The 25,794-nt window shown below is 47.4% G+C and overlaps 1 long non-coding RNA gene across 1 annotated transcript in view; it reads left to right on the top strand.

The window, feature by feature from the left end:
- Nucleotides 1–20,988, top strand: part of LOC140387679 (uncharacterized) — a 76,419-nt gene extending 55,431 nt beyond the window's left edge. Inside the window, exon 3 of the long non-coding RNA XR_011933937.1 lies at nucleotides 20,762–20,988. This is a non-coding gene — a long non-coding RNA (uncharacterized lncRNA). The remainder of the gene's footprint in view (nucleotides 1–20,761) is intronic.
- Nucleotides 20,989–25,794: the final 4,806 nt, after the last annotated feature.

Here is a 25,794-nt window from a genome sequence, read left to right as displayed (position 1 = left end):
TCCCATGTGGGGAAAGAGCCCATATATCTTTCAATGAGATCACCTCTCATTCGTCTAAATTCCAATGAGTAGAGTTGCAACCTGTTTAACCTTTGCTCATAAGACAATCCCTCCATAATGAGGATCATCCTAGTGAGCCTTCCCTGAACAACCTCCAATTAAGTAATATATTTCCTTAAATAAGGGGCCAAAATTGCTCACATTACTCACATATTGTTCTTTGAAGTGTAGAAGATTGTAGTTTAGTCGGGCAGCATGGTCGGCACGGGCTTGGAGGGCCGAAGGGCCTGTTCCTGTGCTGTACATTTCTTTGTTCTTGTTCTTTGTTCTACTCCAGATGTGGTCTCACCAGTACCTTGTACAGTTGCAGAAAGACTTCCCCACACTATCTCCAGGAGTTCCGAGAAGGTTGAACAACGAAGGTTTATTTGGGCAAGGAAAGGCTGCATCACAGCATACAGCAGGCAACTCCCAACCGGAATTACCGATCAAGCCAGTCCCAATCCTGGGCGCCTTTGAACTACCTGATTGATGAGCCCCAGCTGCTAGGCCACTGCCTCTCAGCGGGGGAGCTCGTATTCCACAAGCCCCAGGGGGCGGTCAATTGGGTCATCCCTGTGGGTCTCATGAGAGTTAATGCATCTCTCTCCATGAATTCCATAGGTTCCTCGGTTGTTGGAGGTGGAGGAGGTCTCTTTCGTCGCTTTGCCCGTGGCTGTGTTTCCAGCAGTTGTGGGGCTGGGCCGGGGGTATATGTAATGGGTTGGGGTGCGTCGCTTCCATGCTGATTGTCTGGGGGAATCCTGTCGGCAGTTGCTTCCTGGTCAAACTGTCATCTGATGCTATTGATGCTTCTGTCTCCATATCTGACCCAGAATCCTCCATCTTGCGCATATCTGTAACCTGGCCCTTGGGGGTATTGTTCCTTGGCCCATAGATGCTGCGCAAGAGGGACGAAGGACTGATTCATTTGGCGCGGCTGGCTCTGGTGAGCGTTTCCTGCGTTTTCGATGGTCCACGTGTTTGTGTACCGTCCGCTCCTTGGTTTTGACCGTATAAGAGACTGGTCCAGTCTTCTCTACTATGGTCCCGGTATCCATCGGGCCAAGTGTCCCCTGGCTTGAACCCTCTGTCCTACTTCTGGTGATCTTGGTACTTTTTCTGGAGATCTTGGGACGCGATTTGACCAAATTGGAACAGAGTCCTGTGATGAGCATGTTTAGCCTGGTGTTTCCCGGCGCTTGCAGTGCCAAGAAACACCACACTGTCGATTGGGACTCTGCTGCAAATCGGGGAATTCCCCACCGAGGCCACACTTAATCCCGTTAAAGTCCCGGGAAAAATGCCAGCCTGGCACTGACCCTGCCAGTGCCACCTTGCAGCATGATTGGCTGCATTAGCTGCTGTGATCCATCTTAATATCTCTGGAAAAGTATTGGAATAACTGATTTTCATTTTAATTGATTTAGAAAGTCTAAAATATTAGTATTAAGTTTAATGATGTGTAGGTCCTTTTGTCTGTAAAGGGAATATTTACGACAGTAGTATCTCACCAAATTAGCTTTAATGTACCAGAAAATATAAGTGTGAGATAATTAGTGAGTTATGGCCATTTATTAAATGGTAACAAATAATTGACATAATTTATAATAACTTTCATCGCCTTTTGTCAATCTTTCCCCCACAGAACCTAAATGCAATTGCAACGATTACCAATTAAGAGATTTAATTTGCTTCTGATGTCCATTAAATAATACTCTGGATATAAAATATTCTGAATTTTATAAATCCAAGACAGTTTTGATTAAACAAAAATAAACAAGGACTTTTAATACTCTGAAAAAGATTATTGTAATTTGCAATGATTCATGTTTTCACACACCTACTCGTACTACCTAAATCACAAACATTTAGTTGGTACTAAACATCAATTGAATTCATGAGAAATGGTGTATTATCTACCTACACTACTGCATTAGTCATCAATACTGTTATAATAATAGATCTTTATCACAGAATGATGCTGCTAACACTGAAAGTAGATGTCCAAATCAAATTTTCAAGTCTGTCTTTTCTTCTGAATTTAATGTTGTAGCTTGGGCCTCATCCATCAAACAGACACTATAATCTAAAATGCCAAGTTTTTTCAACCTTAGGATATCAACTAATTTGATGATATTGATAGCCTCACAGACTAGACATTGTTCGTTAAACTAGGAAATGTTTTAGTAAAGATAACAGCTTGTAAGAAAATGGCTTTATGAATACAGAAATGAACACTAGAGAAAATACATTTCTTCACGTGCACTGTATCTCTCACCTTACCAAGAAAATAATGTCGGCAGAAGTTCAGGATTAAAGAATGTAATTTAGTTACTTAATCCAGATTTACATTACAATGCTAATGTGAGCTATTTAATTCATCAATGATAATTCTGCAGTTCCACTACATGCAGTCTAACACTATTCATAAAAATTCTGATAGTAAAATTGCAGTATAAAAAGTGGTATAGTCTGACCATCTTGTCTGAAGGAGGGTGCTGATCTGGTCACAGATCCTCCAGCAGATTTTGACCTAATAACGATTCAGGGACTTCAATACTTTTCCAAGTCAGACAGCGTGTTATTTAGTGGGGCAATTGTGAGTTTCCATGTGTCTGTCGACCTTACCATTCCAACTGGTGGAAAGCAGTACTTTCAAAGTGTTGGTGAAGAAGGCGTTGCAATTTGCTGCAGTGCATCTTGTACAGACTGCAGCCATGTTTCGCCCCTTGTGGAGAGAGTGGATGTTTGAGGCAATTCAAGAGCTGCCAATGGTTGTGCATATAACACGATGGAGGATGTCCTAGTGTGAAGATGGATTTTCATCTCCACAAGGACTATGTAGTGGTCACTCCCAGCAAGATTGTCATGGTGTCATAGAACATAGAGTGCAGAAGGAGGCCATTCGGTCCATCGAGTCTGCACCGACCCACTTAAGCCCTCACTGCCACCCTATCCACGTAACCCAATAACCCTTCCTAACCGTTTTGGTCACTAAGGACAATTTTTCATGGCCATTCCACCTAACCTGCACGTCTTTGGGAGGAAACCGGAGCACGCGGAGGAAACCCATGCAGATACGGGGAGAACGTGACCCAGTGGTGAATCGTACTTGGGACCTTGGTGCTGTGAAGCCACAGTGCTATCCACTTGTGCCACCGTGCTGCCCTTTGTCAGATCTAATCTTGGCAGGTCAAAATGTAGAATCAGTTTGTGTGGAGATAAGAAATAACAAAGTAAAGAAGTTACTGTTGGAAGTGATTCATGGGCCCTGACAATGGTTACACTGCAGGACAAAGCATAAATCAAGAAATAATGGGGTCTTGTAAATAAGGTATGTTGGAGATTTTAATTTCCGTAGACATTTAAGTAATCAAATTAGCAAAAGTAGCCTGGAGCATAAGTTCATGGAATGTATTCCGGTCAGTTTCTTCGAACATTAAGTTCTGGAACCAACAAAGGAGCAGGTTATTTTAGATCTGGCCATGTGTAATGAGAGAGGCTTCATTAATGATGTCACAGTAAACAATCCCGCATGTAAGAGTGATCATAACATGGACAATTTCACTTTCAGTCTGAGAATGACAAATTTAGGTCTGAAACTACTGTCTTAAACTTCATAGAATCATAGATTTTACAGTGCAGAAGGAGGCCATTCAGCCCATCGAGTCTGCACCGGTCCTTGGAAAAAACACCCTACCCAAGCCCACACCTCCACCCTATCCCCACAACCCTGTAACCCCACCCCACCTTTTTGGACACTAAGAGCAATTTAGCATAGCCAATCCACCTAACCTGCACATCTTTGGACTGTGGGAGGAAACCGGAGCACCCAGAGGAAACCCAGGCAGACACGGGGAGAATGTGAAAACTCCACACAGACAGCGACCCAAGATGGGAATCGAACCTGGGACCCTGAAGCTGTGAAGCGACTGTGCTAACCACTGTGCTACCGTGCTTCATGAAGACAACTGCCTATGAAGACAGAGTTGGCTAAAGCAGACTGGGAAATAGACTAAAGATAATATGGCAGAGAAGCAGTGGCAGATATCTAAGGAGATATCTCATACTCTCAAATTGAAAGAAAAGACCAACAATTCAGCAATTATTAGTGATGCCCCAGAAGATTGGGAACATTTTAGAAACCAGCAAAGTAAAGATATAATGATTAATCTAGATGTTCAGTTCAAAAACTTCAAAGATAACATTGAAAAACACCAATAGAAAGAAATTTTTATCGACGCTGAAGTAATGCCGATTTTAGAAGAGATACAGTTCAATTCAAGCAAAATCTATATCTATGAAAACAATTCTTAGAGGTCATTCACCTTCTGTAAAACCTGGCAACAGGTTGTTTTCACCAGATTTCACCATGCCAGACAAAATAAAAATTAAAGCTCATAATCATCATGACCTTTATACATAATCATATAACTGAACAACTTGTTGGAACTATACTACGTTCTCATCAAATGTTCTCAATTCCTTACTAATTTATAATATTTACATACCCCACCACTCATATAGATAACAGCTACAACTTGTCAACTTGACAGGGCAATCACTGTTGTATGGGCGAAAACCATCCGTGCCACTAATGTTTTTATACTCTCTGGCCAAATATTTGTACTTCTCCACAAACCTTAATTATAGACACAAATTCAATTAACTGGATGTGGTACAGGAATTTTAATTGATGATGATTTAAGTTTGATATTTAAGTATATTCATGGGAAAATATTTATGCATGGACAAATATAACACTATATGAAAAGAAAAATCTGAAATTTTTAATACTGGAAAAATGCACCACTCTCAACACACTGCTAACATGTTCCAGCAGTTATTCAAACACTAAGTAATGTGACCTTCACTTGACATATTTAACTTAATTGATCAGAATTTAAAATGCACAAAGGAATCCATCTAGAATCCTTCCTGGAAAGATCAACAGTTCAAACTATTCATTATCTGGTTAACCTCTTCTTCACCTTTGCTGACTCAGTTGTTTACAGTTTTGCTATTTTCTTTAAGTATTTAGGATGTTCCCTATATAACAATAACATTTCTCTACCGGAAATTTCCTCTAGCCTATCTATGTCCTCTTGATGTCATATATTACAATTCGAGATAATAGCATTATCAAAGAAAATTGTACGAATCTTGGTTAGGACAACCTTTCATTAGCTGAATTCCATTAGAATGATGAGTCGGTCCAGTTGCCAAAAATACAGTTCAGTTTTTATTCTGAAAAAAGTCTTGGGACATTTCTGTGGTTTATTTTACCTCTCATTAACATGAAATAAATTGAGCAACTTAAAATAAGTTAAAATGTAATTGCAAATCTGGCGGACGTTGAAAAATAATTATCCCACTATTCATTTTAGGCATATTCTCTATGTTTGAATATGTAAATTGCAGAAGAGTTACACTAATAACCATAATGCAGGGTGGAAATAAGATTGCAGTGTTTTAGGAAATGCAAGCCACATTTGCAATTCAAACCCAGATAACACAGCAGGGAAGATATTTTCTTTGAAAGATAATAGGATACCAGAATGGGTAAAAATTATTGGAGAAAAAGGGAAATATTTTAGCAGAGTCAGTAAAACTGCAGAGCCATAAATTATTAAAAAATCATTAAATAAAACATGTAGGACAACAACAAATTCTACCTCTCATTTTTGTACTTACTATTTTTTCACACAAATATTTCTTTTGTTCTGTGCACAATCTCACTCATAGTTCAACAATGTGTTTTCTTTCTTGTATGCAAGCTAATTACTAATTATTAAAGTAGACACAAAGAGGTCAATTTCAGCCAGCGTTCGGTGCCAGAGAGAACGGCGACGTGGGCGGAAAATATGGAGAGAATCGGAAATGCGATGCTTTCTGGAGTGATCGTGTTTCCTGATCTTCCATGTCCCTCGCCAGTGATGTGATGAGGTTTATGCCCACGAAGGGTGAGAACCTCATTTTAGTGGATTTAAACAAATTTGAATATAATTAGCCAGCGATGATTGTGGGGACAGGGGAGCAGGGTTGACCTTAATTTCTGACTGGGGCATCCTTGAACGATGGCACAGTCTGGCACTATGTGGAGCCAGGCCTGCCAGCTCTATCAGGCCCTGACCCGCCAGACTGATGGTGAAAACACTACTCACTCATTTTTGTTCTTCAGAGTGTCCCAAGATCTGGAGTGAAAAATGGTTCGTGCAACTGGAAAGCCACACGCGGTTTTCAGTCAGATCCTGACACTTTGAAAAAATATTGGTAAGATTCCACCCATACACCTGAACTTGACAAATCCAAGTATTGCAGTGCCACAAAGCCTGTCCTATGTTATTTTACAATTGAGTTGGTATACAGGAAATTAAATATTGTCTCTGTCTATTAATTCTGTAAGAAATGATCTATTTAAAACTTATTTTATGCTTCCCCCTCGTTTACGCTTTCCCCTGAACCATGTATATTCCTTAGCCTAAGAATGTATTATGTTGATGTCACAGAGCCACACAGACGTCTGAACTGCAAGTGCTGTACTCCCTAATTTGTTTGTTAGAATACTGCCTAGTGGTTCTCTGGGAAGTCAGTATGATGGAGAGGTTCCAGTTGCAGCTCTTAAACCACAAAATGGAAATCCTGGACTCCATTTAAATATCGAAAAAAATCCTCTGCTCTATCATAATATATCTTCAGCAACAGAAATCAATTAGCAGGATTTACTGGCCCTTCCTGCCGGTGGAACTTCCATCCTCGCTGAAGGCCACCCCCCCCCACCCCCCCCCCCCACTCAATGGCAGGTTCCCTGGCAACGGGAAAGGCGAGCCATGCCACACACTTTAGACTTATGTGGGACTGGAAGATTCTGCCAATAGCAAGCTGCCGGAAAACATGGTCACAGTGAAAGGGGGGGGGGGGGCCTGCCCAATGTATCAGAAATTGCATTGTTACATTGCTAAGACAATTGCAATGCTAAAGGCAGGTGACAATCATTGGTTCACCTACAAATTGGCCAATCAGGAACAGTGGGGTGTGGAAGGACCTGGAAGAATCTGTCACTCTGCCGAGCTGTCTTAAAAATAAACCTGCCTGAAGTAAAAGATGATTCAGACTCATTCTTTCACCATATACAATTATTGGAATTACCACAGAAGCAATGCAGAACCTAGGACAATAGTACATAATCAATGTAAAATAACTGCTAGTGTCTAAGTCAGGGGCTGGCAACCTTTTTATCTGAAGGGCTTTTGAAAAAAGATTTCTAAAATAATTATTATTGAAGATGTAAGATGAAAATTTTGCATTGCTAAACCAAATACTTGGCAAATTGCAAATATCTCTGGTAGAATACTTAAGTTGCATATATAATTGAAGACTTCCGGTTGCGGCTATGCCTAGGTGTAGCGCACAAAGACTTACGAGAGACGAATAGAGATGAAGTCGATGAGGCTTTATTAAGCGTGACTTGTTCCCCGCAGTTCAGCAACAGACTGGAGCTGCGGGAAGAATTCCTGGTTCTTATACTCCACCTTCAGGGCGGAGCTAGAGGTCAACAGCCAACCAGGACCCGGGATCTGTCAGCCAATGGCATCACGGCTTCACAGTCCCACATGACCCCTAATGCATACTACCACATTCACCCCTTGTTAAAAATGAACCCGGCGGGGTGGTGCTTCGCATGATGGTAGGGGTTTACAAGGCTGGTCCTGGGAGGGAAAAAAACTTTTGCATGTCATTACAGTGCCCTACACTGGGCTATGTACAGGGTTTGTGAACTATTTACAATATTCGTAAGAAGAAAAAGAACATTCTCGTTAAAGTCCATGACATTCTTGTGTTACAGCGATGCCACGAGTCGAGCGGGCGGTCTGGTCTTCCTTGTCGATCACCTCAGCCCCGGTGGTGGTGCAGTTGCTTGTTCCAGCGTTGTCGTCTCCGGGAGCTTTACGGATTCTGCTTCAGCTTCACTCCTGGTCGGACCTGGGAGGAGGACCGATCCCCCCGGGAAGGGGGCGGTCGCGGGGTGCGCCGGTGGCCGGGAGGGGGTGATTGGTGTCGGGGGGGTGTGCGTGTTGCCGGCGGGCGCCAGGTCTCGCAGGGAGACCGTGTCCTGTCGGCCGTCGGGGTACTCCACGTAGGCGTACTGCGGGTTCGCGTGGAGGAGATGAACCCTCTCGACCAACGGGTCCGACTTGTGCGCTCGCACATGTTTCCGGAGCAAGATGGGTCCTGGGGCCGCCAGCCAGGTCGGCAGCGACGTTCCAGAGGAGGACTTCCTGGAGAAGACAAGGAGGCGCTCATGAGGCGTTTGATTAGTGGTGGTACACAGCAGCGACCGGATGGAGTGGAGAGCGTCCGGGAGGACCTCCTGCCACCGTGAAACTTGGAGATCCCTGGACCGTAGGGCCAGTAGGACGGTCTTTCAGACCGTGCCGTTCTCCCTCTCTACTTGCCCGTTCCCCCGGGGGTTGTAGCTGGTCGTCCTGCTCGAGGCTATACCCTTGCTGAGCAGGAACTGGCGCAGCTCGTCACTCATGAAGGAGGACCCCCTGTCGCAATGGATATATGCGGGGCAACCGAACAGTGTGAATATGGTGCTAAGGGCTTTAATAACTGTGGCCGCTGTCATGTAGGGGCAGGGGATGGCGAAAGGGAAACGGGAGTACTCGTCCACCACGTTCAGGAAGTATGTGTTGCGGTCGGTGGAGGGGAGGGGCCCTTTGAAATCCAGACTGATGCGTTCAAAGGGGCGGGAAGCCTTGATCAGGTGCGCTCTATCCGGCCTGAAAAAGTGCGGTTTGCACTCTGCGCAGATGTGGCAGTTCCTGGTGACTGTACGGACCTCCTCCATGGAGTAGGGGAGGTTGCGGGACTTTATAAAATGGTAGAACCGAGTGACCCCCGGGTGGCAGAGGTCCTCGTGGAGGGTTTGGAGACGGTCTATTTGTGCGTTGGCACATGTGCCGCGGGATAGGGCATCGGACGGCTCGTTCAGCTACCGGGACGGTACAAGATCTCGTAGTTGAAGGTGGAGAGCTCGATCCTCCACCTTAAGATCTTGTCATTTTTAATTTTGCCCCGCTGTGCATTATCGAACATGAAAGCTACCGACCGTTGGTCAGTGAGGAGAGTGAATCTCCTGCCGGCCAGGTAATGCCTCCAATGTCGCACAGCTTCCACTATGGCTTGGGCTTCCTTTTCCACTGAGGAGTGGCGGATTTCTGAGGCGTGGAGGGTTCGGAAGAAAAAGGCCACGGGTCTGCCCGCTTGGTTAAGGGTGGCCGCTAGAGCTACATCTGAGGCGTCGCTCTCGACTTGAAAGGGGAGGGACTCGTCGATGGCGCGCATCGTGGCCTTTGCGATATCCGCTTTGATGCGGCTGAAGGCCTGGCGAGCCTCTGTCGACAGGGGGAAGGTAGTGGTCTGTATTAGAGGGCGGGCCTTGTCTGCGTACTGGGGGACCCACTGGGCGTAGTACGAAAAGAACCCTAGGCAGCGTTTCAGGGCTTTGGAGCAGTGGGGGAGGGGAAATTCCATGAGGGGGCGCATGCGTTCGGGGTCGGGGCCTATTATCCCATTGCGCACTACATATCCCAAGATGGCTAGCCGGTTTGTGCTAAACACGCACTTGTCCTCGTTGTATGTGAGGTTCAAGGCTTTAGCGGTCTGGAGGAATTTTTGGAGGTTGGCGTCGTGGTCCTGCTGATCGTGGCCGCAGATGGTTACGTTGTCGAGATACGGGAACGTGGCCTGCAACCCGTGTTGATCAACCATTCGGTCCATCTCCCGTTGGAAGACCGAGACCCCGTTTGTGACGCCAAATGGGACCCTTAGGAAGTGGTATAATCGCCCGTCTGCCTCGAAGGCTGTGTACTTGCGGTCACTTGGGCGGATGGGGAGCTGATGGTAGGCGGACTTGAGGTCCACGGTGGAGAAGACCTTATATTGGGCAATCCGATTGACTATGTCGGATATGCGGGGGAGAGGGTACGCATCTAGCTGTGTGTACCTGTTGATGGTCTGACTATAGTCTATGACCATCCTTTGCTTCTCCCCTGTCTTTACTACTACCACCTGTGCTCTCCAGGGACTATTGCTGGCCTGGATTATGCCTTCCTTCAGCAACCGCTGGCCTTCGGACCGAATAAATGTCCGTTCCTGGGCGCTGTACCGTCTGCTCCTAGTGGCGACGGGTTTGCAATCCGGGGTGAGGTTTGCAAACAAGGATGGGGGTTCAACTTTGAGGGTTGCGAGGCCGCAGATAGTGAGTGGGGGTATTGGGCCGCCGAATTGGAATGTTAGGCTCTGCAGGTTACACTGGAAATCTAATCCCAGTAATGTGGGCGCGCAGAGTTGGGGAAGGACGTAGAGCCTGTAGTTTTTAAACTCCCTCCCTTGCACCGTTAGGGTCACTATGCAGAACCCTTTGATCTCTATGGAGTGGGATCCTGCCGCTAGGGAAATCTTTTGCGTACTGGGACGGATGGTCAAAAAACAGCGTCTTACCGTGTCGGGGTGGATGAAGCTTTCTGTGCTCCCGGAGTCGATCAGGCATGGTGTCTCGTGTCCGTTGATCAGCACCGTTGTTGTCGTCGTCTGGAGCGTCCGGGGCCGTGCTTGGTCCAGCGTCACCGAGGCCAGACGTGGTCGCAGTGTTTCAGCGTCTTCTTCGAACCCCGTGGAGCCGTCGATGCTGGGGTCCATTGTTGTCGTCCAAGATGGCGGCGGGAGTTACAAAATGGCCGCCCCCATGCATCGCACGTGTCTGGGGGGTCCCAAGATGGCGGCGGGGTTGGACAAAATGGCCGCCCCCATGCATCGCACATGGCTGGGGGATCACAAGATGGCGGCGCCCCTCCTCCCCTCGTGGTGGCCGGGACCCAAAATGGCGGCGCCTGTGGGTCGCACATGGGGCGCTGGGGGGGGGGGTTGGGGAGCGTTTGGGATGCGCTGGACTCTCTCTTCTCCGGGGACAGCGGCGACCCCCCGGGACCGGCACACGGCCGCTAAATGGCCCTTTTTCCCGCAGCTCTTGCAAATCGCTGCGCGGGCCGGGCAGCGCTGCCGGGGGTGTTTCGCCTAGCCGCAGAAATAGCAGCGGGCCCCCCCGGCATGACCTGGCGTCTGGACCGCGCAAGCCTGTGGGAGGGGGTGTGGGGTTTTGTCGCGACGGCGGTCCACGGAGCCCAAGGGGCTGCCGAGCGGTCGGGGCCGTCCGCGCGGGCGTTTTGCGCGGCCGCATCTAGGGAAGCTGCAAGGGCCCGTGCCTCTGAGAGTCCTAGCGACTCTTTTTCCAACAGTCTTCGGCGGATTTGGGGCGAGTTCATACCTGCCACAAACGCATCGCGAATTAACATGTCCGTGTGTTCAGCCGTGTTTACCGGCGGGCAGCTGCAGGCCCGTCCCAAGATTAGCAGCGCGGCGTAGAATTCGTCTATCGATTCTCCGGGACTTTGCCGTCTCGTTGCGAGTTGGTAACGTGCGTAGACCTGATTCACTGGGCGAACGTAGATGCTCTTTAGTGCTGCGAACACCGTCTGGAAATCCTCTGCGTCTTCTATGAGAGGGTAAATTTCCGGGCTTACCCTCGAGTGCAGGACCTGCAGTTTCTGGTCTTCTGTGATCCGGCCGGGGGCCGTTCGGAGGTAGCCTTCGAAACAAGTCTGCCAGTGTTTAAAAATTGCTGCTGAGTTCACTGCGTGGGGGCTGATGCTCAGGCATTCCGGGGCGATCCTGAGCTCCATAGTCCTTTAAGTCACGCTTAATAAATTGTAGCGCACAAAGACTTACGAGAGACAAATAGAGATGAAGTCGATGAGGCTTTATTAAGCGTGACTTGTTCCCCGCAGTTCAGCAACAGACTGGAGCTGCGGGGAGAATTCCTGGTTCTTATACTCCGCCTTCAGGGTGGAGCTAGAGGTCAACAGCCAACCAGGACCCGGGATCTGTCAGCCAATGGCATCACGGCTTCACAGTCCCACATGACCCCCTAATGCATACTACCACACTAGGTAGGTCGCACGTTCAGCAGCCCCTGCCGGGAACGGACTTTTGGGCTCTCCAGAGGGGCCCCAACGGCAATTGTTCGATGGCTTCCACTGTGGGAAGGTGACAGCAAGGTCCCCCCGACATTATATGGATTGGACCAGGAGTGGAGCGGTGAAAAAAGTGATCTTGGGGCAGCGAAAAGTGCGAGGGAGGAAAAGCAAATGGCGACGGGTGGAGACCAAGCAGCATGGGTGCAGTGGTCGCAGGAGCAGCAGGAGTTTCTTAAACGCTGCTTTGAGGAGCTGAAGACAGAAATGCTGGTGCCAATGAAGGCGGCGATTGAGAAGCTTGTGGAGACCCAGAAGGCCCAAGGGGCGGTGATCCGGGAGGTGCGGCAAAAAGCCTCGGAGAACGAGGATGAGATCTTGGGCCTGGCGTTGAAGGAGGAGGCGCACGAGGCGCTGCACAAGAGGTGGGCGGAGAAATTCGAGGACCTGGAGAATAGGTCGAGGAGGAAGAATCTTCGGATTCTGGGACTCCCTGAAGGTGTGGAGGGGCCCGAGGCCCCTGGAGCTAGATGGGGCTCATCGGGTCCTGGAAAGGAGACCCAAAGCCAACGAGCCGCCAAGGGCTGTAGTGGTGAGGTTCCACCACTTTATGGACAGAGAGTGTGTCCTGAGATGGGCCAAAAAAGAGCGGAGCAGCAGGTGGGAGAACACGGAGATCCGAATTTACGAGGACTGGAGTGTGGAGGTGGCTAAGAGGAGAGCTGGTTTCAATCGGGCTAAGGCGGTGCTCCATCGGAAGGGGGTGAAGTTCGGTATGCTGCAGCCTGCGCGATTGTGGGTCATGTTCCAAGATCGGCACCGCTATTTTGAAACGCCCGATGAGGCATGGAACTTTATACAGACTGAAAAGTTGGACTCAAATTGAGGGTTTGTCGTGGGGGGTGTTTACTGTGTTCACTGTGTTTATTACGTTTGGGGAATGTTCTTTTGGTTTGAGTGCTGGGTGGGATTGGGTGAATGGATTTGATGTGGGGGCTGTGTGAGAGTGTGGGCGTCGGTGTTGGAGGGGCAGGCCCCCACGGAGGAAGAGGGGGAGTGGAGGCCCGTGGATGGGGAATTGGGGTAAGGCCGCAAAAAGGAGCTGCACCAGAGGGGGCGGGTTCGGCTCAGGAAAACACGGGCTTTTTCCCGCGTTAGGGAAGGACGGGGGTGGGGCCGGGGGGGGAGGGTGGTGCTGGAGAGGAGCGCACACTGACTGCCAAGGAGAGGGGGGATTCTCACACTGGGGGGTCGATGGAATGGTGGGAGAGGCCGGGGCCAGCAGGTGTCAGCTGACTTACGGAAGTGTCATGGGGGGAGCAAAATGGCTAGATGTGGATCTAGCGGGGGGAGGGGGGGAACAGGGTTGCTGCTGCATTGCCCAAAGGGGAGCTGGAAGTAGGAGAGGTGGTCAGGGCGGGGGTCCGCCGCCTGGGGGACTGGAGGGTGCGGGAGGCGCGGGCACGTGGCTGACCTAGAAAAGGAGATGGCTAGTCGGCAGGGGGGTGGGGGGGCGAATAGCCCCCCAATCCGGCTGATAACTTGGAATGTGAGGGGCCTGAACGGGCCGGTCAAGCGAGTCTGGGTGTTCACGCACTTAAAGGGACTGAAGGCAGACGTGGTTATGCTCCAGGAGACACATTTGAAGGTGGCAGATCAGGTTAGGCTGAGAAAGGGATGGGTAGGGCAGGTCTTCCATTCAGGGCTGGATGCGAAGAACAGAGGGGTTGCAATACTGGTGGGGAAACGGGTGTTGTTAGACAATGAATATTGTAGTGGATAATGGAGGTCGATATGTGATGGTGAGCGGTAGGTTGCAGGGGGTGCGGGTGGAACTGGTGAACGTATATGCCCCGAATTGGGATGATGCCGGATTTATGAAACGCATGCTGGGTCGGATTCCGGATCTGGAGGTAGGAAGCTTTGTAATGGGGGGGGGGGGGGGGAGAATTCAACAGGGTGCTGGACCCAGCACTGGACCGCTCTAGGTCCAGGACGGGTAAGAGGCCTGCTGCGGCCAAGGTGCTCAGAGGGTTTATGAACCAGATGGGGGGAGTGGATCCATGGAGGTTTGTCAGGCCGCTGGTCAGGGAATTTTCCTTCTTTTCCCACGTCCATAGAGCCTACTCCCGGATAGATTTTTTCATTTTGAGTAGGGCGCTAATCCCGAAAGTGGAGGGAACGGAATATTTGGCCATAGCCATCTCGGACCACGCCCCGCACTGGGTGGAGCTGGAGTTGGGGGAGGAGAGGGACCAGCGCCCACTGTGGCGCCTTGATGTGGGACTATTGGCGGATGAGTAGGTGTGCGGGCCGGTGCGGGGGTGCATTGAAAGATATTTGGAGGCCAACGACAATGGGGAGGTGCAGATGGGGGTAGTCTGGGAGGCGCTGAAGGCGGTGGTCAGGGGAGAGCTAATCTCCATTAGGGCCCACAGAGAGAAAAGATAGGGGAGGGAGAGGGAGAGGTTGGTGGGGGAGATTTTAAGGGTGGACAGGAGGTATGCAGAGGCCCCCGAGGAGGGACTATTCAGGGAGCGACGGAACCTCCAGACAGAGTTCGACCTGTTGACCACAGGGAAAGCAGAGGCACAGTGGAGGAATGCGCAGGGGGCGACGTATGAGTATGGGGAGAAGGCGAGTCGGATGCTGGCACACCAGCTTCGTAAGAGGGAGGCAGCGAGGGAGATTGGTGGAGTTAAGGATAGAGGGGGGAATACGGTGCGGAGTGCGGTGAGAATAAACAAGGTATTTAGGGACTTCTATGGGGATCTGTACAGGTCTGAGCCCCCAGCGGGGGAGGAGGGGATGCGACGATTCTTAGATCAGCTGAGGTTCCCGAAGTTGGAGGAGGAGGAGGTGGTTGGTTTGGGGGCGCCGATTGGGCTGGAGGAGCTGGTTAAAGGATTGGGGAGCATGCAGGCGGGAAAGGCCCCGGGGCCAGATGGGTTCCCGGTTGAATTCTACAGGAAATACGTGGACTTGCTGGGCCCGTTGCTAGTGAGGACTTTCAATAAGGCAAGGGAGGGGGGGGACCTTGCCCCCGACAATGTCTAGGGCGCTGATTTCTTTGATCCTGAAGCGGGACAAAGATCCATTGCAATGTGGGTCGTATAGACCGATCTCACTCCTCAATGTTGATGCTAAGTTGCTGGCGAAGGTGCTGGCTACGAGGATTGAGGACTGTGTCCCGGGGGTGATTCATGAGGACCAGACGGGATTTGTGAAGGGTAGGCAATTGAATACAAATGTGCGGAAGCTCCTCAATGTGATTATGATGCCCCCGGTGGAGGGGGAAACAGAGGTCGTGGCAGCTATGGACACGGAGAAGGCCTTTGACCGGGTGGAGTGGGAGTATCTTTGGGAAGTGTTGCGGAGGTTTGGGTTCGGGGAGGGGTTCATCAGCTGGGTCAGGCTACGATATAGAGCCCCGGTGGCGTGTGTGGCTACGAATCGGCGGAGGTCGGAATACTTTTGGCTGTACCGGGGGACGAGGCAGGGGTGCCCCCTGTCCCCCTTGTTGTTTGCACTGGCAATTGAGCCTCTGGCCATGGCACGAAGGGAGTCCAGGAAATGGAGGGGACTGGTCCGGGGGGGGGAGAGGAACACCGGGTGTCATTGTATGCTGACGACCTGTTGCTGTATGTGGCAGATCCAGTGGAGGGGATGGCGGAGGTCATGCGGATCCTAAGGGAGTTTGGGGACTTTACGGGGTATAAACGAAACGTAGGGAAGAGTGAGCTCTTTGTGGTGCATTCAGGGGACCAGGGAAGGGGGATAGACGAGCTATCGCTGAAGAGGGTGGAAAGGAGCTTTCGGTACCTAGGGATCCAAGTAGCTAGGAGTTGGGGGGCCCTGCACAAGTTCAATTTGATGCGGTTGGTGGAGCAGATGGAGGAGGATTTTAAGAGATGGGATGTTCTGCCACTCTCACTAGCGGGTAGGATGCAGTCGGTCAAAATGACGGTCCTCCTGAGGTTTTTCTTTGTGTTCCAGTGCCTTCCCATTATGATCCCCAAGGCCTTTTTCAAACGGGTAAGTAGGAGCATCATGGGTTTTGTGTGGGCGAATAAGACCCCGAGGGTGAAGAGAGTGTTTCTGGAGCATAGCAGGGACAGGGGGCGGCTGGCGCTGCCGAATCTGTGCGGCTGTTATTGGGCAGCCAATGTGGCGATGCTCCGTAAGTGGGTAATGGAGGGAGAGGCAGCGCCGTGGAAGTGGTTAGAGATGGCGTTCTGTGTGGGCATGAGCCTGAGGGAGCTGGCGACGGCACCGCTGCCGCTCTCACCGACAAGGTACACCACGAGTCTGGTGGTGGCGGCGACGTTGAAGATCTGGGGGCAGTGGAGGCGACACAGGGGCGAGGTGGGAGCCTCGGTTTGGTCCCCGATTCGAGAGAATCATCGGTTCGTCCCTGGAAGGATGGACGGGGGATTTCAGAGCTGGCATCGGGCAGGGATTAGAAGAATGGGGGACCTGTTCATCAATGGGACGTTTGCGAGCCTGGGGGCGCTGGAGGAGAAGTTTGGGTTACCCCCCGGGAAACGCTTTCAGGTACATGCAAGTGAGGGCGTTTGTGAGGCGGCAGGTGAGGGAATTCCCGCTGCTCCCGGCACAGGGGATTCAGGACAGGGTGATTTCAGGTGTATGGGTTGGAGAAGGCAAAGTTTCGGCGATTTACCAGGAGCTGAAGGAAGAGGAGGAGGCCTCGGTGGAGGAGTTAAAGGGCAAGTGGGAGGAGGAGCTTGGGGAGGAGATAGATGAGGGTCTGTGGGCTGATGCCCTGAGTAGGGTTAATTCTTCCTCCTCTTGCGCCAGGCTCAGCCTAATACAGTTCAAAGTTACTCACAGAGCGCATATGACAGGGGCGAGTTTGAGTAGCTTCTTTGGGGTGGAGGACAGATGTGGGAGGTGCTCGGGAAGCCCAGCAAATCACGTCCATATGTTGTGGTCGTGCCCGGCACTGGATGGGTTTTGGAGGGGTTTTGCGAGGACTATGTCCAAGGTGGTGAAAGCCCGGGTCAAGCCGAGCTGGGGGTTGGCATTATTTGGGGTAACGGACGAGCCGGGAGTGGAGGACGCGCAAGAGGCCGGTGTTCTGGCCTTTGCGTCCCTGGTAGCCTGGCGGAGGATTTTGCTATTATTGAAAGATGCGAAGCCCCCTGGTGTGGAAGCTTGGATCAATGACATGGCAGGGTTCATCAAGCTGGAGAGGATAAAGTTTGCCTTGCGAGGGTCTGTGCAGGGGTTCCTCAGGCGGTGGCAACCGTTCCTAGACTATCTCACGGAGCGTTAGGAGGAGGTCAGCAGCAGCAGCAGCCCAGGGGTGGGGGGGGTTCTTTTGGGGGGGGGGTTTGGGTGGGTGGGGGGGACTTCCCTTTTGGTGCTTTTAAATGTCATATGGGGGGTTATTGTATATGGGGGAAATCCAATGTATAATCTTTGTATAATTTTTGATTGTTGTGTTCTTGTTTCTTTCTTTTTGTTGGGAGGGTTTGTTGAAAATCTGTTGAAAAATTTGAATAAATATATTTATTTCAAAAAAAGTTGCATATATAATTAATAAAATACATATGTTGAAATTATGCCCCAATAGAAAAAAATTAAAATTAAAAATACCTAACTCAGAATGTATGCGTTTTTTGAAATTTCTTGACTATAGTTTTGTCAGTAAAGTCACTTTTAAAACAAACTTTAACTTAAGCTACAAAGAATGAAGAAAATCTTTCCAGCTATTGATTCTCATGATTAAAAAATAGGTTCCAGTGTCACATTCAGAATACTTTATAATCTCAACTATATTAGAAACAATAATAAAGCTAGTCCTGGAATCAAAGGCATTGGGTGCGATTTAACAGAAATGAAAGAGTCCTGTGTCGAGCGCATTTAGCCAGGAGTTTCCCGGTGCTGGCAGGGCCGTAAATGGCCCCGCTATTAAACGGGACTCTGCTTCATTTCTGGGCCTCAATGAGGAACGCCCCACCAAGGCCACATTTAGTTCCCTTTCCTGCACGAACGAACTTCGCTCACCAGTGCAGGAAGAGATCGGGCGCCATTTAAAAATGGTGCTCCAATCTCTAAAGCCCCCACCACGGCCTCCGCACTCTCCCCAACTTACCAATCAGGGGGTCCTTGAGCCCCCTGCCTGCACCCCATCTTATAAAGGCAGGGCACGCCCGGTCCCATTCCCTGGCGTGGGCAAGATGCCACCCGGGCAACTTGGCACTGCCAGCCTGGCACCCTGCCAGTGACACCTGGGCACCCTGCCTAGGGTACCACCCTGCCCAGAGCCCAACCATAGTGAGTTGGGGATTGGGGGAAGTCGGGGGTTGTGTAGGGGGCTCCAGAGATTGGGATGTCGGCGAAAGGAGCTTCTCAGCGCAGAAAACGTTAGATCGCGCCCATTGAGTTAAGGAATTCACTGTTTTATAGCAATAAAAAATAAATAAATATTGGATATGGGCATCACTGGCAAGACTGGAATTTATTGTGCACCCTTAATTGTCCTTGATAAGGTGGCGGTAAGCCATCTTCTTGAACAACTGCAGTGCATGCAGTGAAGGTACTTCTGCAGTGCAGTTAATTTGGAGGTTCCAGGATTTTGACACAGCAATGATAAAAGAATAATAATATATTTCAAAATGGGGTGCTGTGTGATTTGGAGTGGAGCTTGGAGATTATGTTGTTCCCATTTCCTTGGTGTCCTTATTCCAGGTGGTAGAAGTCACAGGTTTGAGAGATACCATCAAAGGAGCTTTGGCAAATTTCTGCAGCGTTTTGTGCAGATGGTCCACATGACAGCCACGTTGCACCTATGGTAGAGGGAGTGAATGTTTAACATGATGTATGAGCTGCCAATCTTGCAGACTGCCTTGTCCTGAATTGACACTTAGATTGTGTCAAGCTTCTTGAGTGTTACTGCCACTACACTAATCTGGTGGCAAGCGGAGAGCATTTCAGCACACTCCAGATTTGTACCTTCTTTGTGGTGGAAAGGCAGGAGTTGAATCACTCATCACAGAATTCCCAGCCTCTGACCTGTTCTTCTACCACAGCTCTTATGTAGCTGGTACAGTTGAGTTTCTGGTCAATTGGAGTGCTCAAACCATATACAGCATAACATTGAGGCTGTGATTTACATGCAGGCCAGTCCAGGTAAGGATGTCAGATTTACTTCCCTACTGGACATTAGTGAACCAGATGGGATTTTACGACAATCAACTTTGGTTTCATGGTCCTCATTAGACTTTTAATTCCAGATTTTTATTGAATTCAAATTCCACCATGTTCCCTGATGGAATTCAAACCTAGGTCTTCAGAGCATTACCCTGGATCTCTGGATTGCCAATCCAGTGACAATAACTCATAAATTAATTTTATTCTTTTATCTTAAATTTTTGCTGGTTTTTGAGTATGTTATTTTAGAACACCCCCATCACCATTGTGAAAACTGTAAATGAGTGGCATCTACATTCGTTCATGGGATGCGGGTGTTGCTGGCTGGGCCAGCATTTATTGACCATCCCTAAGAGCATTTACGAGTCAACCACATTGCTGTGGGTCTTGAATCATATGTAGGCCAAGGTAGCACAATGGTTAGCAATGTTGCTTCACAGCGTCAGGGTCCTAGGTTCGATTCCCGTTTGGGTCACTGTCTGTGCGGAGTCTGCACGTTCTCCCTGTGTCTGCATGGGTTTCCTCCGTGTGCTCCAGTTTCTTCCCACAAGTCCCGAAAGATGTGCTGTTAGGTAATTTGGACATTCTGAATTCTCCCTCTGTGTATGCGAACAGGTGCCGGAATGTGGCAACTAAGGGCTTTTCACAGTAACTTCACTGCAGTGTTAACGTTAGCCTACTTGTGACAATAAAGATTATAGGTAAGAATGACAGATTTCCTTCCTTAAAGGACATTAGTGAACCAGATGGGTTTTTATGCCAATTAACCTTGGTTTCATGGTCTTCATTGGACTTTTAATTCCAGATTTTTATTGAATTCAAATTCCACCTGGTAGGATTCAAACCCAGGTCCCTAAAGCATTACCCTGGGTCTCTGGATTACTAGTCCAGTGACAATACCACTATGCCAGTGCCTCCCCCATCTATCATATGCACATCTCTTCTCAGTTTATCATTTATTGTTTATCTCTTATTTTAATATTGGGAATACATAGCAAGATGTAATGTGAAAGGCACCAAATGGAAGTATCAGCAGTAATGGTGAAGAGAAATGCAGATTTGCTGCAATTGTGGGAGTCCTGCATTAAGCATCAATGAGGATCACCCCAGGATTTAATTGTACTGGGGATGTTCTTGGGCTTTGGAGCACTGGAAAATAATCATGGAGTTTGGCAGAACTGATATGGGGGCCTTAGAGTTTGACTGTATTGCCGTGGAGATGCTGAAGTTTGGAAACATTCTGGAGATCTTTTTATCTGGTATAACGATGAGGTGGAGGGTACTTTCCTTTAAGGCAGGTGGAAGGCAGAATTGAGGTTTGATCCAACTGGGATTAAATGTGAGGTCTGGCTCTGGTGAATTTGTGGTGTCTGTTAGCATTTAATATGGCATGAGCTCTCAGCTCTGGTCATTCTGATGATAGGTAATTGAACTGAAAAGTTAGCTGTTTTGTATTGCTGTGTGACCTATTGAGTATTTCCAACATTTTCTCTTTTTTATTTCAGATTTTCAGCATCACAGCATTTTGTTTTTGTCTCCTGGGGATTCTGTCGATGTTACACCCAAACCACTGCGATAGATTCTGACAGCTGCAAGTAATGAAAATGTTAACATTTTCTGTCTACACAACAGAGGTGATAATTAGGTTGTTATGTCAATGCAAGTGATAATGAACCTTCAATATTCAACTAGTTGTCTTGCTAAAATTATCTCAATTACAGTGACAAAAGACACCGGGGGGGGGGGGGGGGGGGGCGCAATTTTGATTATTGGGTCGTCGACTGGCAGAACTTGCTATGCATCCCGGCAGTGAAAATGCAGCTGTTGTTTTGAGGCCGTACCTCATTTATATTATGATGTGGAGATGCCCCACCATCTGGCCTGCGAAATCCTACCAACTGTCCTGGCTTGATACAATTCACACCTCTTTAACCTGGGGTTACCCCATCTCTGGATCTGTAAAGATTTAATCACCTGCTAATGCCACCTGTTAATCACCAGCAATCAAGGGCATTGAGCCTCTGATCTCCAGGTAAGCGTTCTCCAAGGCGGCCTTCAGGACGCGCGACAACGCAGAATCGCCGAGCAGAAACTTATAGCCAAGTTCCGCACACATGAGTGCGGCCTCAACCGGGACCTGGGATTCATGTCGCATTACATTCATCCCCCACCATCTGGCCTGCGAAATCCTACCAACTGCCCTGGCTTGACACAATTCACACCTCTTTAACCTGAGGTTACCCATCTCTGGATCTGTAAAGATTTAATCACCTGCTAATGCTCGCATTCCAAGCATTGTCTGGCAGCTTTGAATTTGTCTATATATTTGTTTCTGGAACATACCTCTTCATTCACCTAAGGAGCAGCTCTCCGAAAGCTGGTGACATCGAAACAGACCTGTTGGACTTTAACCTGGTGTTGTAAGACTTCGTACTGTGCTCATTTATATTAAACAGAGAGATGACAAATTGCATATTTATTGTTACTTTTTGTTGTGAGTTTTCTCAACTTCAGAATGTGCATTCAACCCAGAGACAGAAAGAGGGCTCAATTTTACCTTGTCGTGATTTCTACAAATTGCAATAACACATTTAAAATGGTGATACATTGGTTACTAGCCTGAGAACCTCACTGCCACTTCAAAATGACCCTGCTCCTGAGTAGTCAAATTGTCCACATGTTTTAGGTGGTAGACCCCTCTTAATATGCAAATCAGGATCCTATCATACACATAAAATTGTGGTTCCCATTTTAGCACAGATTGAAAATTTCCAAAGTGCAAATTAAGGTTTGTAACATAAATAGACCATTAAAAATTAAATATTTTGCAATAATATGATTAAACCTAACTATGACATTTTACTGGAGTGCTCTCTTAATGCTTTGACTTGAATGCTTATTCTGTTCAAAAGCTGGAATTTCCTAGCAGATCCTACTGTCTGAGCATGTGCATGGTGTTCAATTTCCCAACCAATATTTTATCAGTCCACTAAGTAAAATGCATCCTTCTTTCCTGGAGATGTTTATTTCTTCTATTTATTTCATTCTTACATTACAACTGTGACCACACTTCAAAAATACTGTTGGTCTGCAAAGTATTTGAGCTGGCTTAGTCGTAAAAGGTGCCATATAAATTCAAGCCTTTCTATTTAGGAAGACCTTCTACTATGATATATGGAAAGTGCTTCCTAATATGAATTAGTATACACGTTGTTTAGTAATTTATTATAATGGCATTTGAAGGTCATCTTCCTGTCCTATTCTGGACTCTCTCTAACAAGCAATTCCTGTGGTTGAAAAGGCTTGCAGCTCGGTTTGCAATATTTGGGAGGCACACAATGATGGTCCTTTTCATCTGCTACACGGTCCCTGCTTGGTACATCCACAAAATTATATATGTAAAATTAAAGATTCTTCTGCACTATTGTGGTAACAGATATTAATTAATGTTTCATTGATCAATTTATCATCTTTTTAAAGCAAAAATAAATAAACATACCATAATTTTTCAGAAATATACATTTTATTTTTAAAGTAGGGATTAAAATTTTTAAGGCATCAATTTCCTAATCTAATCAGCTTCTTCTTCATTTTATGTCCAGATTAGCTAATGTGATAGAATTAACAATGATCCCATCATATCTGTAACAGCAGCTACAAAAATAGGAAGAATGGTAGGAAAATAGGATATGATCCATCTGCAAAATTACTACCTCTGCTGGGTGGTAGTGCTACTTCATTTCAATTTCGTTTTTGTAAAAATACTTTAATTCTTGAATAACATGAAGTAGGAAACAAGTATTTTGCTTCACACTAGAAGACAATTAAAGTGGCCACAGCTGTCCATCAGGGCAATAGTCTAGCAATGGACAGGAGATGGTGGAGTCGGGGTTTCCGGTATGATTTTGCACTAGGTGAGTCAGGACCATTCAGAATTGGGAACTTTGGACACTTACTTTGACCAAATGCACAGGCAGTGCATGGTCAGACTCAAGAAATGGACTGAATGAATAAACTGAATAAACAGGTCCTGTGGGACTCTTGTTTTACCTTCTAATAAGAATCGGTAGTCCGGTTTGTGCGAGGTGTCAAAAATGCAACTTTATTATTGTTTTTTCAAAAATATTTTATTGAGGCATTTATAATTTTATAATAATAACAATAAACAGCACAAATACAAATATAAACATAGTGCAAAGACCGCCTCCCTCCCTCACATGTCCCACCTACAACTTTATTATTGTTAGTTACTCACTTGATTAAGAACTGAATAAAAACATAGAAACCAAATATCAAACAATACATATAAAGGCCAAGCACATGGCAAAAAGCATAAGCACACAAAATAAATTACATAACACAAACAAACAGATAGATGATTCACAAATTTAGGAACAAAAACCTCGACCACAAGGTCCTACTTTTAAGGGAATTTTTATCTCTGGTTTAATCCCTCATTTACTTTCATTGGCTTCTAATTCTCAGCTGAGACCTCCTGGTTTGTTTAAATGAATGCCTGTTACTTAGAGGATGATTTGTTAATCAAACATGGGACATTACTTAAGATTGACTGGTGCTTATCAAAACTAGCTTAGCGTCTGCATGCACAGTCTGGATATGTTTCGAACATTTTCCATGTTACACAGCTTGGCGGAAACCTTGCTAGAACTGATTAGTTGAATAGATAGAGACCAATACGTTCTTAGTGCTGAATATACTGGAATACAATGGTTAATTCATTATATGAGACAATGACTGAGTTCCCACATCCAAGACACTTTTAATATTTAGCACTCTTGTACCAAATGCATTCAACTAGCGCCTATATGAATAAAACTATGAATAAAACTATACTCTAACAGGTCCCCACACAAAATAAGGATAGGCAGCAAAATTAACATTCACATGTTTAAATGAGTTTGTGCACCCAAAAAATGACAAGATTGCACATTAATTTAGGCACGATACTAGCAAGTGCGGAAAGAAGATTGCAGAGCTTTTTCAACATATTATATTGGAATCATTCCACTATCTCGTCAGTGAGAGTACACTAAAGCACTACCAGACTTTTAAAGCCTTATGGAAACATATCGCACAGAAATCTATTTCGTCCAATGTGTTTGTGCCAGCTCTTTGAAACAGTTAGACAATTAGATCTGCTCCGCTGCACCCCAGAGCCCTGAAATATTGTCCTTTTTATGTACATACAGTATCCAAATTCCCCTTTGAAAGGTACTATTGGAGATCTGTTTCCGCCACCTTTACAGATTCCAAATTTCTCCCCCTGGGGTTTTTGTCAATTATCCTAAATCTATTTTTTGATCTCTGACCAAATTCTTGTAATATGTGTCTGGCACATATAAGGTTAATGTGGAACTGAGTACAGTACCGCTCACACAGTGCTGTAAGAGGCACATGGCCAAAACCCAGAGTTAGTCTAGTTTGTACCAGCAAGCATAGAACATTACAGCGCAGTACAGGCCCTTCGGCCCTCGATGTTGCGCCGACCTGTGAAACCACTCTAAAGCCCATCTACACTATTCCCTTATCGTCCATATGTCTATCCAATGACCATTTGAATACCCTTAGTGTTGGAGAGTCCACTACTGCTGCAGGCAGGGCATTCCACGCCCTTACTACTCTCTGAGTAAAGAACCTACCTCTGACATCTGTCTTATATCTACCTCCCCTCAATTTAAAGCTATGTCCCCTCGTGCTAGACATCACCATCCGAGGAAAAAGGCTCTCACTGTCCACCCTATCCAATCCTCTGATCATCTTGTATGCCTCAATTAAGTCACCTCTTAACCTTCTTCTCTCTAACGAAAACAGCCTCAAGTCCCTCAGCCTTTCCTCATAAGATCTTCCCTCCATACCAGGCAACATTCTGGCAAATCTCCTCTGCACCCTTTCCAATGCTTCCACATCCTTCCTATAATGCGGCGACCAGAATTGCACGCAATACTCCAAATGCGGCCGCACCAGAGTTTTGTACAGCTGCAACATGACCTCATGGCTCCGAAACCCAATCCCTCTACCAATAAAAGCTAACACACCGTACGCCTTCTTAACAACCCTCTCAACCTGAGTGGCAACTTTCAGGGATCTATGTACATGGACACCGAGATCTCTCTGCTCATACACACTGCCAAGAATCTTACCATTAGCCCAGTACTCTGTCTTCCTGTTATTCCTTCCAAAATGAATCACCTCACACTTTTCTGCATTAAACTCCATTTGCCACCTCTCAGCCCAGCGCTGCAGCTTATCTATGTCCCTCTGTAACTTGTAACATCCTTCCGCACTGTCCACAACTCCACCGACTTTAGTGTCATCTGCAAATTTATTCACCCATCCTTCTACGCCCTCCTCCAGGTCATTTATAAAAATGACAAACAGCAGTGGCCTGGCCCCAAAACAGATCCTTGTGGTACACCACTAGTAAGTGGACTCCAGTCTGAACGCTTCCTATCAACCACCACCCTTTGTCTTCTTCCAGCTAGCCAATTTCTGATCCATACTGCTAAATCTCCCTGAA

The sequence above is a fragment of the Scyliorhinus torazame genome, chromosome 13 (genome assembly GCF_047496885.1).
Source record: "Scyliorhinus torazame isolate Kashiwa2021f chromosome 13, sScyTor2.1, whole genome shotgun sequence".
NCBI classification, from domain to species: Eukaryota; Metazoa; Chordata; class Chondrichthyes; order Carcharhiniformes; family Scyliorhinidae; genus Scyliorhinus; species Scyliorhinus torazame.
The sequence above is the reverse complement of the archived record's forward strand: the minus strand, read 5'-3'. Positions and strand labels throughout refer to the sequence as shown.